Below are 19587 nucleotides of genomic sequence, written 5' to 3'. Positions count from 1 at the left end.
ATGGGAACATTGTGCAACACCTCCAAAAGGGAGCTCAAGAACCGTTTACGACAAATATTCATATTTTTCAGGTTTTAACACAAGTAATGCTGAAACATTTTATTTTAAATTGTCAAACAAGACAGGGATGAAAACCATGATAACCAACACAAAATTGATATATTCAGATTCATTCTTCGAAAAAATGAATACTTTTGGATTTGATTATTGGGACAAAAATGTTGATTTGAAAAGTGTTTGGGGTACAAAAGATTGGCAAGTACAGGGTTTAGAAGCTTTGTTAAGAGCCTGCATGATCCCAGAACAAATGATATTTTTAAATGACACTGTTCAACAAACCACCTGTCTTGGCTTAGCCAAAATCAAAGATTTAAATAAACCGTCTATTCCAAAGCCAACAATGTTTAGCAATAACTCTGTAACAGATGAAGAGATAGACGTAAACCATATATTAAACCAAAACAGAACACATCCTGATTGGAAACAATGGTTGATCTGGCCCACAGATACAAATAACTGTCAAGACAGATTCCTGAATAAAACACAGGGGTTCAAAATGACCAGGCCAGACCCTAGATATCCCCAAAGACATCACCCAGGGATAATAACAACCTACAGTGTGGGCAAATTATGCCTTCAATGGCTACAAACTTCCACACTGCCTGAAATTAAGCAACACCTAACTTTACTTACTGATGGTGCTGACTTGCGTGATTTCATACTGGGACCACGCAAACAGCGTCAAAAGCGTTTCATAGCAGCCTCTGTATATGCAGCATACAATGAGGCCTGGAAGGTTACTCAAATTGAGACAGCAGAGAGAATACGGGAAATTGACCGTATTAATTTGGAAAAATCACTTTCTGTAGTGGACAATGGGTTAATGACTCTGTCCTCCAGAATTTTTTCTTTGGACAGCATTGTGTCTTCAGCAATCGACATATTATCGCAAGACTTACTGTTATTACAACATGGTCAGTCACAATTGCGTTCTATTGTACAGCTTGGCTGGACGTTACAAAATCTGCGTTCAGGCTATGTGCCTTGGCGTTTAATCAACACAACGTCACTATTCCAAATCTTTAACCTTACTGATAGACAAATCGGTATGGCGCAAAAGGGTGCTGATTATACAATCTTGAGCATTGAAAAACTAGAAAGATTACCAATGACAATGTCAGAACGACCTGTCAGTGAATGGATAATCCACGGAATCATAAATATTCCAATCTCAACCTTCAGGTTTCAATACTGCCAAAAATATATACAGGCTGGCATGTACGAGAAATTGGGAAAGGGGTACCTTAAAACAACTTGGAACCTGCCCTATTCGCATGCATGTGTCAGTAATAAAGGACAGAAAGTGTTTCTTAGTGGCAACAATTGTGCTATGTCACTAAGCGGCACGCTTCTGTGTAACGGAATTAGTTTGCATGGAGCCTGTGAAGGGAAATCATACAACCTTTCATGTCACCAGCAAGGCGCACCTGCAACCGAAATAGAACCATTCTTTCAAAGACTCTATAATGGGAGTTACATTCTTATTGTAGACCGCAAATGTTGTAGTCTTATGCCCGGGACTCCTTATCTAGTCACTACGACTGCGAAGGTCAAGTGCTGTGGACGTTCTTTGTTCCCCAGCTCCTTTCCAGACAGGGAGGCAAGGGCATGGCCCAATTTGAAAATTACTTCTATTCGAATAGATACTTTAAGCAGAATGAAAACAGTGCTTCTTCAGACGCCTACAAGGCTCACGTCATCAAAAGAAAAGTATGATCTACAAGTCGCAAGGACGACTGCAGAGATACATACATTATTATCGACTAATTCCCCCGTACATTTCGCGGAAATCCTGAGCGAAATCTTAAATATTTCTGATACCACTGGGGTCTCAAAGGTATTTAAGACAGTATTTTCGATGGCATTAACACCATTCAAAGCCATACTGGGTATTTTTCCAGATTTCGTCCATTCGATTTTTGGAGGACTTCCCCTGATCCTGGGACTAATTGCAGGAATCCTATTCTTAGTCCTTATTTTTTGTTATGGCAACCCATGTCACAGATCAAACTCTCGCGACAAAGGAAGATACGATCCTAGCCATTGGATACCGGGACCGGATATCAAAAATCCTGGGACTCTCCCGGCTTAGAGACCTAAACATGACTTGGTTTCTATCATTTCGACCAATGTGGCAAAGGTGTGTTTTACCTGTACTAAGGTGTCTGCTATGCGGAGAAGAATGCGTGTTAGACACCTGTCTGACGCTACAATCGGATGCGCCAGTGGATGCAGATACATTGTTGGTTCCTACCAAGGTTCACGCTTTGTGCTGCCCTCAAAGGCTGCCAATCCTGATGACGGCATTCGTGGAATCTTCACCACTACGATTGAAGAGTAGTGAAGTTCAAGATGAAAGCAGCATCGAACAGGTACGACCTTCTGTCAGCAATGCGAATCAGAATGTCAATGCAGACAATCATGCGCACGAATGCATGGTTACACCTATTTCCGACTTAGTGGAACTTTCCCATGAAGCTGTTGACAGTTTTTTCGAAAGCCTTAATGATATGATGTTCTCTCCAGAACAGAAATAGAGACTTTTGAGCAAGCTCGCACACGGCGTTCCCTGAATTCGGCCTTCAACTTTAAAAATAAAGTCACATGAACAATTTTTCCCACCAGTTCACGGACAGCAATTTTTTAGCAGCCCAAATTATTTTTTACAAAATTTTCGGGACACTTATCTTCTGCTTAAAGTAAGAAACTATTCCTAGAGAACTAAGATTTCTATTTTTAGATACTTTATAAACTTTAGTTGCCCGCTGGGATGTTCACGAATATTTTATTATGTGATGAAATGGTCTCGCACTTCCTTTCTGTATAGCTATGTTAAGAGCCATTTCATGTGTATTTCTCATATACCAAATAAGCAATAATGCATACCAATGCGTGTTTACTTTAGCGTTTAATTCATAGCTTAAGTGCATACAATATATATGACTGCAATTTTTCAGTATATTTGAAAATTTCAAAATGCATTAATGTATTTTGGGGTGGTAAGGTATACACTATACTCTATAGTATGTTGTACTATGTTATACTATGCATAGATTAGTAAATATGACCATATTTAGCGTGGAGTGGGTGTCATGTATTCCTATAGGTTCTGAATCGATCCCCCTATTCCTGACCCTATTCTGGTTAAACTAACTATCAAGTTAACTAACAGTCAGCCCATGAGGCAAGAAAAGCCCCCATGATGCAGATACCGTTATCTGACGCAGTCACACTACGGCACAGGAACGTGTTATCTGATTAGGTCATAACGCTTGAGATCTAATTAGACAAGCGACATTCCTCCAGCCCCTGATAAGGCATACGACATTCTCATAACAAATCAAACCTATGACAACCTGGAAAATCCGTGCGGCCATTGTTTTGATTTCACAGAGAACTTTAGTAAATAATGTGCTAACGAGCAAGTCGTATGACATCTTTATTGACGTATCTATGTCCATCCTTACGTCAATCTCGGCACCTTTAAGGTATAAATATTGCCGATCTTGCCCTATGCAAACACACGCGTGGTGACGAGACGGAGCAGCCATACTTGCCGAAGCCGAGAGCAGAAGCAGACCCCGCTGGCAGCAGCCCCGCCTTCCTGACGCGCTGAGAGACGCGCTGCTATCTCAAGCCGAGAGACCCAGCACCGGCGCTTCTGGGCAGCCCTCGCAGGCAGCCTGGAATATCGAGAGCAGAGAAAGAGATACCATTCCTCATTCATCCTAAATTCCAGGTACAGAACTGAATAACCCCTCACAGAGAATTCTTTAGTTATTCACTTGGCAAAAACAAACTTAACTTAAACTGTAACTTTCTATTCCCGCCCACGCATTAGACTTAGGTCAGGTACACGGGGTAGGCGTATTTAGAAACACCAGTTGAGTACGTTTAGTCAAATGTATATGTGTATGTAAATATATTTTAATCATTTTAAACATCATATGGCTCAGAAACCATATCAATGTTTTTACAGTATTATTTTATACTATTGCTTTTAATGTATGCACTTTACTTAACTATAAGTATTGCAATAATATCGATCCATTTCTCTTGTACGAGAAAAAGAGACTGATCAATAAATAACACCTTTTTATTGAACACGCCCGTCTCTTCCTTTTCTCTACAATCTGATGAGACTAAGAATGCACGTACTGACTGAGTAAAATAATTGCCTTGTGCTCACACGACTCTCGAGATTGACTCTTGATTAGGGGAGAGCAAAGTTGTCATGTTCTATGGTTATCAGAAACTAAATCCCTTCTTGTCTAATCAGGGGAGTTAATTCTTTCCTGAACATTCGAGAAAGTTTCTAGCGAACTCTGAGCTACGCTGGCAAACCCAAAACTTAAGTCTAGTATCGACAGTAGTAGACCTAGTTAACGTCTGGCCTAGGCCTTTACTGCTGTAGGTATTATTCCAATGCGCAGAGCCTATTGGGAAGATAGGAACTACACTACACAATCAACAGTCATTGAAGGTGTGACAGTCAGTACTGCATCTGCAGAGGATGAGCCAAGGTCTGAAAATTAATGAGCCGAGGCACCTAGAGAAGCCTCATGATATGCATTTTGCAGCAATTTGAATTGCGCTAGACATCCATAGATTGGACCAATTACATTCTAAGTCCTAATACCGAGGCACACTCAAAAGTGACCCGTACTCAATGTAACCATATCGTTCAAAAGGACCAAGATCAGTTGTCATTCAGTGCCTGAAGTAAGGGCATGCCAAAACACTGCATCATGCATTCACTACATATTAGCACATGTGGTAGTGTTATTCCCATTTTGCTGTGTGGTAGAACATCAATTGTGGAACAGCAAAAATAGAATCAGGATCTCAAAAATCAAAAATAGTATGATCAATATGCCTCCAACGACTCTGGAAACCAGGGAGTGTATGAAAGATGGGATCACTCTGAACAAAAGATTGCTTGATAGGTGGAGAATAAGCAAGCTGCGCCATTTCTCATATTGAGAACGGTCTGGCTCACTTCTGGCCTGGAAAGCAAAAACGGAAAAGTCAAGAAACCCAATGCGAAATCTAAGAGATGGCAATACTGGGGCAATATTAGAGAAACTCTGAACTATGTGCAGAGGCCCATCGATATATGTGTGGATTATATAGTGATGATATTTTGCCCGAGAAGTAGACTATAGAGGCTTGGCTGAAAAAGACTGAGCTCCCGAGGATAAATAGCAATCAAAACAAGTTCCTAGAGGCAGAGATTATGGATGATGAAGTTAGGCCACAGATTAGGAAGATGGCAGTGGGAAAGGCTGCCGGCCCTGATAGTCTCCGTATTGAGATGTATTCCAAACTACTTGATATAATTGTCCCAGTGCTTAAAAATGTATTTAATGTAATTTTTCTTGATGGAGAAAAAGTGCTGCAATCATGGACCAAAGCCTCTATCACTTCAATACTGAAGCCAAATAAAGATCCCCTGGTAGAGGAGTCATATAGGCCAATATCTCTATAGAATTCGGACTATAAGGTCTTCTCTGGGATATTGGCAGGTCAGTTCTCCAGGGTTATTAAGGGGGTTATACATCAGGACCAAAGAGGTTTTATCCCTGGGAGGCAGATAAATGAGCTCACTTTTCTGATTCTGGGAGTTGTTGATTTGGCCAATACACATAATCTACCAGTAACTATAGTAGCAGTCGATGCTGCAAAAGCTTTCGACCAGGTCCACTGGGCCTATCTGTGGGAAATACTAAAAAATTCGGGTTCCGGGGAACATGATAAGGGCAGTCAAAAATATATATCATATGCCTAGAGCAAAGTTATTAGTCAACGGGTTCTTATAAGACTGGTTTAATATTACACGAGGGACCAGGCAGGGTAGTCCTCTGTCCCCACTTTTATGTCCCCACTTTTATTTAATCTTTATATTGAGCTGTTTGCCTCCTTGATAAGAGCTGACCCCCATATTCTTCTGTTTAAATCTGGAGGCTTGGAGGGCAAACTGTAGCTGTATGCCGATGATCTTATACTCTATATCATCAATCCAGGGGAGGCAATTTCTAATTTAATGGCTAAGGTTGAATCTTTTGGGAGGATTGCAGTCTATAAGGTGAATAGTGGGAAGACTGAAATCATGGAGTGGAACCAAGTTAAACAAAGCCCGGGCGGTAAGGCTCAAATGCGATATTTGGGCGTTAGAATCACACAGAAGTTGGAAGATGTCATTAAAACAAACTGGAAGAAACTCAGCGAAGAGGTTGGGAGGCTTTTGGTACGGTGGGCAAACTTACCCTTAAATATCTACGGCCGGGTTTATCTTATCAAAAAGATTGATAACTTTTCTTTTTAACTCTTTCCCCCTACCTTTTGACAAGGTTGAAGTAGCTATGTTACAGGGGAAGATCAGCAGTTTTATTTGGTCCTCTAAGGGATCAATGATATCATGGAAAAAGCTTAGGAGGAGGCTGGAAAGGAGGGGGGGGGGGGTTGGACCTCCTGGATTTAAGGGTATATTGTTATGCTTTTCATTTTAAGAATTTTCGTATGTTGATAGAAAAGGTCGACCAGTCATCCATGGGAATACGCTTTCGGGGAATGTTAAATGGTTTGAGGGGTGGACAGAGCCATTTTCTTTTTAAATATGGGGATCCAAAGTTTCAAGAAGGTGAGGCTGAAGATCCTGCAGGGTGCCCTGAGAACATGGCTGTACTTCCAAATAAAACTTGGAGTTCCATAGTATTCATCTTAGGCCTTGATTTAGGACTCCCGGGAACTCCTGAGTGCTTGAGGGATCAGCTTAGCTTGCCATTGAAATCTGCAGGATTACTACGTTGGGGAGATCTGAAAGAGGCCTCGTCTTTTGTTAGTTGGAAGTTTTTAAATGTCTATACCAGGGGTCTTTTGACAAGATTCAAGTACTATCAAGTCTCCGCTTGGTGGGCAAGTCTCCGCTTGGTGGGCAAGACAGAATTGGGCTGAGGAGGAGGAAGACGCCTGGCTTAATCAGGCGATGGGAGTAGGCCTATTAAAAAAGGAAGTATCTGTGGTACAAGACCCTAGTAGAGTCCCATGACACTTTAGATTTGGACATTCCAAAACTTTGGGCTGAAGAGCTAATGGGTGAAAATATGAAAGAGGTTTGGCTGGACTCCTTTGCGATTCTATGAGCAGTTGTGAAACCTGCTGCCCTTGATGGAGCGAGGTACAGAAGATTTTGTGTGTACCCCATTCAGACCAATCACCCCCATAAGAAAGTAGTATATTAATTTTGATTGCTGTGGATTAACTAAAACACACACATTACATGTGGGAAATGCTTTGCATTAACAGATTTTAATTAACATATTAATTAATGATGTAAAACGCATGTTTAATCTATTTTGTGCATTTAAGTGGTGTAATAGTGCATGTTTATGTTGTAGTGTACATTGTGCATTGCATACTGCTTTTCTGCTTAATTTTTAATGGCTTGCAGTGTGATGTTTTTCCGCCAGGTAACAGTTATAGGGGATAAATATTAGCACTGGCGGGTGGGATAGGAAACACTTATTTTCTGTGTATTTACATTTCCTGGCTGCCACTTGCAAAATGGCTTCTCTTTTCCCGGTTCTGCGCAGTAGAGAATGCTTACATCATCTGGCTGAAAGAAACCTCATGCATGCTCTGTGCTTCACTTAAACTTTGCAACTTCAGCTGACTATGTTCAAGGCCATTCGGTGTGAATGCCAGTGAGTGGCTGAGAGCCAGAATGATAGCACGGGAACAGCTGAATGCCTGCCAAAGAGAAAAGTCAAATGCCTGCCAAAGAATGACCACGTAGAAACAGCTGAATTACTGCCAATGAACATTTAAATGCCTGCTAATGAACTGGGACAGTAGAACTTGTATCTATCAGTTTGTCAAACAAGGTTATTCACGGACATCCTGGAAGTTGAGAAATGCATGGATAGTCGAATTTGAATCTGTCAGCTTTTTAATCAGGAAGATATTCACGGACATCCAGAAAGTTAAAAAAATACATTGTCAGTGAACGGACATCCTGAGAGCTAAGAACTGCAATGTCATGACCAACCAGAGAAGGGAAACCGCAAGAGTTGAAACATTTGAGGGTTGAGAGCCAACAAATACGGTATAAATATCAGCCCAAGATTTGGGCTTTAGTGTCAGGGAAGCTGATTTCAGAGAAGCTATTGGGAGAAGCTGTTTGCAGAGATGCTGGGAGCCTGAAACTATGCCAGAATGCTCACTGATGACCCCTGTAGGTTGGAGATCATTGCGGGACACTAGCCTGGGTAAGAGTTGCGCCAAGGAGGCCAGGGTTAATGAGTGAAGTTGGGGTTTTAGTGCTGGGTAGGAAGGTTTAGTGTAAAAATCTTTAGAATTAAATGCATGTTTTTAATTATGGTTCTCTGATCTTTTCATGAAGAATTCTCTTTCAGTTACATGACCAAGGATTGATTTATTCTTTATATTTTAGAGAATAATGGAATTAATGTGAACCTGAATTTTATCTTCATGAGTTTTATTAACAGTTTCTTGATTTATTTCCTGAATAAATAGCAATGCTCAGTGAGAATTAACAATGACAGAATAAATAATAATTTTCTTTTATGCAAATTGATTGTATGAAATCTTTTAAATGATTTCAGGTGTTCCTGATCCTTTTAGAGTCAAATATTTATGCAAATCAATGAATTGTTGTAGTGAGGTTAAGCTGGTCTTGACAATCACCATCAACTTGCTCAACTAATTGGTCTATCGACCTAATTAGAGGGTACATTGATGCATTCGTTAGTTAGTAAAATTATTGATGAACACAAATGTTGGTGTTAAAATCTGTGCTTAAAGGTATCCCGTCATATGAGAGAATTCACCCAACCCACTTTTTATATATTTGCAAGGATCTGGGGTAAAGTGTGTGTGACTAGGTGTGTTGTACTTCGGTGTTATGGGCCCCACCGGAGTTACCCGGACCCTGGGTTGGTGATATTAGTGGGTGAGCGCTGCATCAGATTACATAGTAGAGGATGGTTATTATTGACTAGTTTGGTGATCAATAATAGTTATTTTTACTAGCTTAGTGTATATAAAACCCCTATATTCAAAGGTTTATGCCTAACACTATATGTTGAGTTTGTATTATGTTATATGTAGTCGGAATTTAAAGACTTCTGGGATGTAGGAAGTTGGCCACACTGTCTGCAGGCAGAGGAAGTGAAGTCACACATTACATAGTCTGTTTCAAAGTGGTAATATTGTCGTGTATTACACGTTAGGGACATTTTCTGTGTGAAAGTGGTGAATGTATAGCGAAGGCCATCTGTAAAATCTTGGCTCTAAGCACAGGAGTCAAATGTACTCTGATTAACACTTAGCCCTCAGAGAGTAGCAGAGATGTTACCGGAGCTTGGGAGAAGGATAAAGTAGAGGGAAATGCTACTTTATCGGCAAAACTAAAATTCTGTGGTAGAGAAGAGGTAAGCGCTGTCTACTGAAAATACAGAATTCTTACGAGTTTGAGGAAACTATCAATTTGGTCTTAGCGAAACAGACGAATGGAACTGTTTTATGTGGTTACTAACTGGTTTTAGTTGTATAAAGTATGAATACAGTGTGCCAATAAATTTTGTACAGGTGGGGTCAGCATAAGCTGCAGAATCCGGAGCAGGGCGGACATCAAAAGTGTTGCGGTGGGATAGGTCTGCGTGACCAAAAAGTTTTGAGCGCTGATTGGTGCGTTAGCGAGAACTGTGCAAGCATAGGTCGAAGTGATTGTGACGTGTTCTATTCTGATTGGTGCATTAGTGTGAATAGCACTGGGATTGGTGAGATACATGAGTGACGTAGAGCTTTCTTATTCGCTTACTAGTGTGTTTCTACTGTGGTATTGGTTGGAAAGGAAACCGTGCAGAGGAAGCTGTTTGGTAGAGAGTTTGTGTTGTACTGAAATTTTTGCTGAACGCGAAGACATAAAGTTAAGCAAAAAATTTATTATATTGGCAAAGAAAAGAAAGTTTTGCTGTTTGGAAAGGTAAAAAGATTGTTTATGAAAGACAAACCTGTAGTGAAACAGTAGTCGGGATTAGTCCTTGCCCTGGGAACGCCTGCATCTCACATGCTAATGAAGTATGGCTATCAGACTTGCTTGTGATTTGAGCATTGGGTGCAATACACGAAAGGTGATGGTGCACTTGCATTTCCTCCAGAAGGTTCTTTTAACATAGAGGTTTTGCAGCATTTGAGAGAAACAATGATGAAACTTAAGCCTAAACCTAGACCTATACAATTTGAAGTGGTAATGGATTGGGAAGATGAGGTGTATGAGAAAGAACGACACAGATCAGGAAAAGGTTATGATTTTGGTTTGGATAAATTTCAGAATGAGAATATTGAGGACGAAATATGTAGATGGGCACAGGTAGATGTACCAAATGATTTGTTTCCTATCAGGAGGAGTATGGGAGGATCTACAGGAGATAAAAAGAAAGAGGAAAATAAGCATGTTCAAATTTCAGGCTGTAGGTACAGTGACACAAAAGATGAATTTCTAGATGACATTCAGGATAACGGATCACCTCCATATCAAGGGGAGTTTGTGACAGTGGTGGTGCCAAAGGCACTGCCAGCAGAAACTACAAAAGTTTTCCAAACTGTTCCAGTCCCCATAGGGAGTAATGTAATAATAGACAGGAACCTGTTCAAATTAATAGTACAGTACCGAAGCAAGAACTCCTTCCAATGAGTAATACGATTATTTGGCAAGAAAGACAAGTGATAAATAGATAAAATCATGAAGAAGAATATGAGTTAGCAGTAGTTTAAAAGAACTGCCTATGAATATGGGAGCTTTAACAGTCCCAATGAAAATAGATTCTGAAATTTCTGTTTGCAAGAGTGAGGTAGAGAAAGAACATTCACTGACCATGCCGTTAAATGTGGCATAACAAGATCTTAGAAGATAGTTATTATCTGAAAGTATCAGGAATAAACAGCCTAGTGTGTACCAATTAGATACAACGACAGATCTGACAAAAACTCTGACGTACGCAAATGGAACTGAGATACTAGCTGAAAAACAGACTGGACGGTTGCAGGGACCGAAACCTAGAGAAAAATTAAACAAAGTCTCTTTTGGTCTGACAAATGAGGAGTTAGGAGAGTGGGTAAGAAGTGGCTATAGAAAAGATGCAGAATGCCAATAGATAGATATTACAGAATTAAAGGTAGAAATGGAGGAATTACATTTTGGAATGGTAAGTATGAACAGATTAAAATGTTACCAGGATGAAGAGATACTCTTCATGAGTAAAAACATGACCTGGAAAAGTAAGAATTTGCAGGAAAAACTGGAAGAAGTTGCCAGTGAGACAGGATTAGATATTTCCAAATATAGGGATTTGCAGAAACAATATAGATTAGATTTCACAGAAAAGGGCATAAAAAACTTAAGCACTACTGGAAGAAGAGCTAAAAATAAAGAATTACTGAGAAAAAGGAAGGCTGTTGAAAAATGGTGAAGCAGGTGGAGAAAGAAGAAAAACAAATAGCTGATATGGGATCATTAGCATCTCCTGCTGCTCACAAATGTGAAATCGACTACATTACCAGAGGGAATTGGTTTGCTGGTGAATTAGCAAAATATTGCACAAAACAAGATTGTTCTTTGATTCAGGTGTGGGTAAAGAAAGACACTTTTCCCCAATATCTCATGCTTACTAACACAGTAAAAACATGGGAAGAAGTGAGGCAGTTGCAGGACCAGGAAAGAGATGAGGAAAAGGAAAGTTGGGTAAAAGAAGGTTGTACACAAAAGTAATAGAACTATGTTTGGGTCTACCAAGATAAAAGAGCTGTTATGCCCAACAGTATGTTTGCCCATTTTGCGCACATGTATCATGGGCAGGCACACACAGATAGGGAAACTTATTTCGCCAACGAAGTTATCAGTCTGATCTGTGAAATACTGAGCACTAAATAGAAACTGCATTGTGCCTTTTGTCCAGAAGCTTCTGCAATTGGCGAACAGGTGAATGGCACAATGAAAATTAAATGAGCAAACATGTGTGATTCCACTGTCTTGAAATGGCTGGATGCTTTGCCCCTAGTTCTAATGACCATGAGAAATACAAATGATAGAAGGACATGTTGAAATCACTATAAGATACTAATGGGACAAGCCATGAGAAAAGCATATATACCTGATCAACAAGACAAGCCGATGGGAAATAGACTGTAGATTTTGGATACATGTTTAGAATCAGGTGCTAAGCAACCAGAAGCTGTTAACACAAGAGAAACAGACTCTAAAACTGGTGAGTTAAGACCAACAGACTGTGAGAGTGTACAGCATGGCGTAAGACTTAATGATTTTTCATCTGACAACGATTTAGACAGTACTAGAGAACTAGGACAACAGACACAGAGACCAAATCTGAAGTACAAGTTACTAGAATGGACATATATGGCACTTCCTGTTATACAAGAGGAAGCAGATAGCCAGGAAAGTCTGAGAGTGACTGTACGAGAGGTGGTCAAGGAAGAAGAAAATTCAGAAATACTAAGAGTCTTCTTATCTGACACTAGAGGAGGAAAGGATGATCAGGAAAATCTAACAAAAAACCTGTGAACATATAGATAGGGATGATTTACACATGAATTTAGGGATTATTTGAGGTCACCATAACAATGTTACAGAAAACACTTCTGGGTTTTAGCACACAAGACAAAGACGATGTTTGATGAACCATTTCCAAGTAGGTAAAATAAAAGAAGGGGCAAAGGACTGAAAGTCATTTAAGTGTGGAAACACATTTTGTACAGACAATACATATTTAGTAGATTTTATTTATAGGATAACTTAGATATCATAGTAAATATAACACTTTTGCTTTGAGTGTAAGATGTGTTTATGTTGTACCATTTTTTCTAATGAGACTGTTAACAATATACAAATAGTTGCACAAGTAGCTAGAACTGCACTTCACAAAGATAGGTAAGCTTCAGATTTAGAACTAAAGATAGCATTTTTGTCGAGAACAAGGGAAATTAGAAAGAAATTTGCTGAACTAACAAAAATTATTGAGAAGAAGTGTCTGATCGAATAAAATTTAGTGGAATGAATGGGTGGTTTTTGGTTTTGGTGATGATTTACAAATCATTTAAGGTATTCATGATTTGTTATCATCACTGGGGGGAATGGATGGAGCAAGGTACAGAAGATTTTGTGTGTATCCCATTCAGACCAATCACCCCATAACAAAGTAATATATTAATTTTGATTGCTGTGTATTAACTAAAACACACACATTACATGTGGGAAATGCTTTGCATTAACAGGTTTTAATTAACATATTATTTAATAATGTAAAACGCATGTTTAATCTATTTTGTGCATTTAAGTGGTGTAATAATTGTAGTGAGATTAAGCTGGTCTTGACAATCACCATCAACTTGCTCAACTAATTGGTCCATCGACCTAATTAGCGGGGTACCTTGATGCATAGATTAGTTAGTAAAATTATTGATGAACACAAATGTTGGTGTTAAAATATGTGCTTAAAGCTATCCCGTCATAGGAGAGAATTCACCCAACCCATTTTTTTTATATATTTGCAAGGGTCTGGGTTAAAGTGTGTGTGACTAGGTGTGTTGTACTTCGGTGTTATGGGCCCCACTGGAGTGACCCGGATCCTGGGCTGGTGATATTTCTGGGTAAGCGCTGCATCACCCTCAAGCGTAATCATCTTTTTACCACATACAGGGCTTATTGGTCTCCAGCCAAATTGTCGAAAATCACCGGAACCTGGTATTTTTGTCCATGATGTAAGTACCCCTCAGCCAATGATATTCATATGTTTATGGCGTGCCCAATAATTTCCAGTTACTGGATTAAGATATGTAAGTTCCTGGGAGAAGTAACTGGTCGACAAATGAAGGTAAGTCCAATTCTTATTTTCTTTGGCCTCCATCAAGATGTCTCAATGCACAAAAGCTTGGCTATCTCGAGATTCTTATTTTATGGGATTCTCCTGGCGAGAAGAGAGATCTGTATGCTTTGGAAATCCACAAACCCACCCCGTTTTTCTCACTGTATTAAAAATATAATCAGTACAAGTCTGCTGGTAGAATGGAGTATACGCCTCAGGAGGTCCGATGATTAGGCCAATATGATGTTGGTCCTGGTCCTCCCTGGTCCTTGTTACGGGCACACTTGGTGATGGGATGGAAGTAGAAACAGCTTGTTTTTCTTGGATGGAGGTGCCGAGATAAAGAGCGTTTCTAGCAAGAGATTGGCAGAATGAGGACAAAAAAAAGTATACTTCCAAAGACTCTGGAAACCAGGGAGTGCATGAAAGATTGAATCACCCTGAACAAGGTCTAGAAAGCGCTAACAGAGCCTGACTCAATCGCTTTGAAAAACTGCAGCAGTATTTGAAGCATTAAATATGCAGTGCACCAGTTTCTCCAAAGTGTTGTGGGAGATTAGTGCGCTGTAGCGATTGTATTTCAGAAGAAGACCTTGCAACCTGTAGATCAAATGTTTCCCTTGCAGATGTTAAAGAAACTTCCTTCTGAAACAATAAGGCTTTCAGTTTGCTTAGACTATAAAGTTCACATTATAAACTGAAAATGAAGGTCTAATCGCCACTCCTCTAACTGAACAGGCCAGTGGAAAAAGCACATGTGTGCAACTGGTCCCGACCCTGGAAATCATCAACACACTGGGAACTCCCAGTCTCATCCCACAGGAATGTTGATCATTCAACATCCAATAACTTCAATTGGAAAGTAATTTGAATGCCGCATGAATCACAGTGGCTGTAGAACTCTTCAGATACCAAGCTAAGTTTGCTTTTGAAGCATTATAGGCTCCATGAAGTGTGACCTCCCTGAAAACCAAAGAATGGCCAAAAGTGTTCTCGCATTCTACACTGCTGAGAAAGACCTCAGTTTCCCCATTTCTGCATCTGTAATCGAAAGGTAGGGCCCTTAGCTCCTGTACAAATCTCTCTCCCAACGCTTCATACCGGCCCCCTTAAAAGTGTTTCAAACAGGACCTAGAGTGGAAACAGTTCCGGATTACCAAATAGGCAAAGTAGACACAGTAGACACAGGGCACCATTTCTTTTAGGGGCCCTGCAACCATGGATCAAAATAAAATTGATTTGATCTTAAAGGAAATTACAATCAAGTTTTCTTAAATTGTTTCCAAAAGATAGAAACAAATCTATCAAATCAATTAAATTAAAACTATACATTAAAGAATTAATGAAGAAAAAACAGTATAACTGTAATTTACCCATTGAATATTTAATGTTTTCATTGTTTATTCAAATTAAAAAATATTAATTTGTGTTTAATATAATTAATAATTTGTTCATGTTTCATTTTGTATTAAAAATGGTTTATTGAAATTGTGGTTGGTAAAATTCAAAACATATTAGGAGATACTTTGCAAGGGTGGGTGAAATTTCAACTGCCTAGGGACTTAATTCGGCACCGAGCGGAATATCGGAAGAGAAATACATTCATGAATTATCTAATCGGCTGATGGCATTTCCACCAGAGTGAATGGTAAATTCTCTAGATGTTCTATGTTTTACATCATGTATGTTGTGTTCTTTACCATTATTTTCTGTTCTTTTGGTAAATTGTATTGCAGAAATAAATATTTACAGTGCAGAAATAAATCAGTTATGTTCAAGTTCTTCCTAGGCTCATGACCATTTCTCAAAGTCTGTAATGACCCGCTTAATAGCATGATAGATCTAACCTGACTTTGTCCATGCTGTAAGAGGGAAATGTCAGTCTGCACGATGTTAATAGCTGATGACACAATGTTACTCAGAGAATATATTCTAGTGGATAATGTAGTCATACCATGGTCAACCACTGCTAGAGCTTTTTCTAATTTCACTCTGTCAACCCCCACATCAGCTCAGTAGCCTCCTGCTGTGACACCTTCCACAACTCGTTGGACGCGACATACAAAAAGCCTTTATGACGTGACTTTCTAGCACCTGACAAAAATTCCTGTAGATCCATGTCATCTGAAAGGAGAGACAAGTGCTCTTTCACCTCGTATAATGTGGATCTTTTGAAGGCATAACTTTCTCATGCTGTATGTTATTACCACTCCCTAGTATTGTGCCTGCACGTAACGTAGGTCTGGTCTGTTTATTCTAAAAACCTTTGTGTTGTTCAAAGAACTTGCATGACCGCCATTAGTATCTACTGGCCACACTAGACACCCCTCTGGACTGGTATGTAAAGAACTGCATGCACCTTTCCTGAAATACTTTTGAGCTCTTCCGCTGTATAGTTCGTGAAAAAGCATAGATCTGACAGTATTAACACCCCAAATGTCGGAGATGCTGCCAAGAGTGATAACTTCATTAGTCGATATGTTGAATACCTACAGTATTTGCATCCTCTGCAGGATTACAAATGTAAAATGGTATCTTATCCTACACAATTCCATCAATTACAGGAACCACTGAAATGTTCACACGGGGCAGGTCCCATCATACTTTGGGGAATATTTAAAAAAGAATGGAGAAGTGTGATGTTAAGCAAACATTACTAACAACTCACTTCTCAAGTCTAAAAATTCAGGGATGTGATGTATTCACAAGAACACAGAGTACTTTTCACTAGCCAGGCGCAGAGTTCTGCTGCATAGCGCCAACGCATGCAACCTTGCACCATAGTGCAAGGGTGTATGCATTGGGGGAAGATTGTTTATGTACAGGAAGGTCCTCCTTCTTGCACATAAACAATGTATAAATGCTGTTTTGTACCTTCTATGTGTGCTGCTTAATGTAGCACAAATAGAAGTTGTAAAACTGCATTTTTCTTAACAAGATTGTTTATGTGAAGAAAGAGGGACCTTCCTGCACATAAACAATCATAGGCAAATTGCTGTTTCTATGTGTGCTGCACAAGGCAGCTCACATGGAAACAGCAAAAACAAGGATAAATAAAGGATTTCTCCTCATTTCCACTGATCAAGACCAGGTTTTCCCTGGTCTTAATTTTGGCGTGGCCTCCTATTTACGCTGCCCTTGTAAATAGGTGCCAGTGTCAAAATCAATGGATGTTGCGGTGGTACACCCAACACAACACCCATTGCCCCCCCTTTCACGTTAAATACAGAGTGAAGGGGTGCTTTGTTTACAAGGCAGAGTTACACCACATTCAGTGGGTTAACGCTGCTTTGTAAGTAAGGCGAGGCCCCTATCGCCATCTCAACGTCACTGAAAGTGACGTTGTAGTGGCATTAGGGGCTTGTAAATTTGCCCCTTTGTGTGATGAAGAATTAGGCTGTGATACCTTGGTTACCAATTCAACAGCAGAGTGTTCTGGGAGATAGTGTCTGTTTAAAAGCAAAAAGAATACTGTCACAAAATCAGTTCAAATGCAAAGGAAAACCAAAAAAATGGAAATCCAAATGTCAATCCAGAGGAGAACAAAAACTGTCCTTGTTAGAAATGGGGTCTCTGGTTGGCTAAGGATTGATTGCACCAAAGCCAGGCAGAGACCACCACTCTAATCAGGGCGAGGAAGTTACACGCCAAAGATAACCCCTGCTCACCCCCTTGATAGCTTGGCACAAGCAGTCAGGCTCATCCCAGACGCAATGTGTAAAGTGTTTGCGCACGCACACGGCAACAACATACCAGGCACACCACAAAAGGAACTCCACATAATTATATATCAAAAATAGCCTTTGTATTCTCATAACACATTAGAATAGTAATCAAATAATATACATTGTGCCACTTGGCATTAGGTAATATCTACAAGGGATTATGTACACCTAACAGGGCCAACTGGACCACTGTCAGAACCATCACAAAGTAAACTTAGTAAATGTAGGACATATAAACGTACAACCAGTAATTACTGGCAAACACTGTATGCATCACCATCCTGTAACATAAACCATATTATGCATAGTATCACATTTAGGCATGAAATACATTCTGCGCCGACCTCACCAGCATTAACACATTATGCAATCATCTCATAAGTCTAAACTCATTAGACACTAACCACACAAGCATAAATACAGTATGCAAAGTCTCATATCATAAACCACATTTAGAGGCATATATCAGGGTGCGTAAATCACAGTACATGAATCACATTTCCAAGCACCTCATAAATCACATTAGGACCCAGCACCCTACAAACCTCATAGTCCCCCTGGCCAACTGGCCTTCTCAAAGGGGCTCAAATGCCCTATGTCCAAATAGTCAGGGCGCGCTGCCAATGCAGCAATATCCAAAAACGCGTAATTGCGCTGGGGTAAAGGAGTGAATCTCACTCCTATGTCTCTCGAACATGCCCTTAAAGAACTGATGGCCTAAATGTTGCAGCTTTACCTGAAGTGTCCTGAAGAACACTCTCTTTAATATGTGACTTTCATTTAAGTGATTAACAACCACAGGGGCTGTCCAAAAACCCCGAACCCGGGACAATCAGTTAATACATTAAACAATAGGTTCAGGGAAAAAGAAAGCACATCTGAAACTGTGCGTGGTCTATCTAGGAAAAAAAAGGTGAAAAGAAATTATAAAGAAGATGCAATCCCAAAAAATTATTGAAGAAGCCCTGAGAACAGTGTAACCAGTATCAAAAAGGATATTATTTATTATATATAATACACAAAACCATTAAAAACAACTACGCTCAAGACAAACAATGCTGGTATACATAGGAAAAACATATGACAGAAACCAGACATGTGGCAAACAAAACTATTACATGATAAAGAAAGGAACAACATAGGCATAAATGTAGTGTCCTTAATGAATTTGGGCCACAAAGAAGCGTCGACGGCGTTTCGACTGCTGGTTATTTATGCTGTCATCTTCAGGATAGAAAATTGCTTGAGCGTTGTGTATATGTACAATAGAAAATCTATTTCAATATTTCACTAAATTCATACATATTTTTAGTTCATAAAGGCTTCTTCCAAAGAAAAGATACAGATCAAGAAAGAAAAAGAAAATACCTGTTAAAAAGTCAAAGAATACCTATAGACCAACACCAAAAAGCCGTAGAGTGACTCGGAGCATCCAACCACCAGATTAATTTGAAAACACAGGCAACATCACCTGTATGAAAATTGCTGGGGACCAATCATTTAATTATGGTCATCCACACATAATTTGGGAAGCTAAAACATAAAAATATACAAGATTAGTAAAGCTATTCTAAGCCAGTTTTAAATGTTTAATGTAGGGGGCGTGGCTTGCGCGCCGCTTTGGAATGGCGGTTCGCGCTTGAGCTCCGAGACGAGCGAGGGCCGTCGGAGGTTCGTCTCCGCTTCCAGGGACCCCATACACGCAAAAACGGAGCCTCATGTGTCGGAAGATGCCGTGTGCCGGCTGAACGTCCTTCCTGTGCCCTGGACCTAATGATGACTGATCTTCTCACAATATAAGGTGACGCTCGGTGTTTCTGTGGGCGGCCGCCATTTTGGGTCGCCTTTACACGCAGTTCCGAGTCTCCTCAGCAAAGGAGCTACCATGGCTACGAAGTTCT

The 19587-nt window shown here is 39.9% G+C and overlaps 1 long non-coding RNA gene across 1 annotated transcript in view; it reads left to right on the top strand.

Moving 5' to 3' along the window:
• Positions 1-8206: 8206 nt before the first annotated feature.
• Positions 8207-19587, top strand: part of LOC144767477 (uncharacterized) — a 329141-nt gene continuing 317760 nt past the window's right edge. Inside the window, exons 1-2 of the long non-coding RNA XR_013598225.1 lie at positions 8207-8327; positions 13796-13857. This is a non-coding gene — a long non-coding RNA (uncharacterized LOC144767477). The remainder of the gene's footprint in view (positions 8328-13795; positions 13858-19587) is intronic.

This window comes from Lissotriton helveticus, chromosome 7 (genome assembly GCF_964261635.1).
Source record: "Lissotriton helveticus chromosome 7, aLisHel1.1, whole genome shotgun sequence".
Taxonomy (NCBI): domain Eukaryota; kingdom Metazoa; phylum Chordata; class Amphibia; order Caudata; family Salamandridae; genus Lissotriton; species Lissotriton helveticus.
This window is presented reverse-complemented; position numbering and strand designations above follow the sequence as displayed.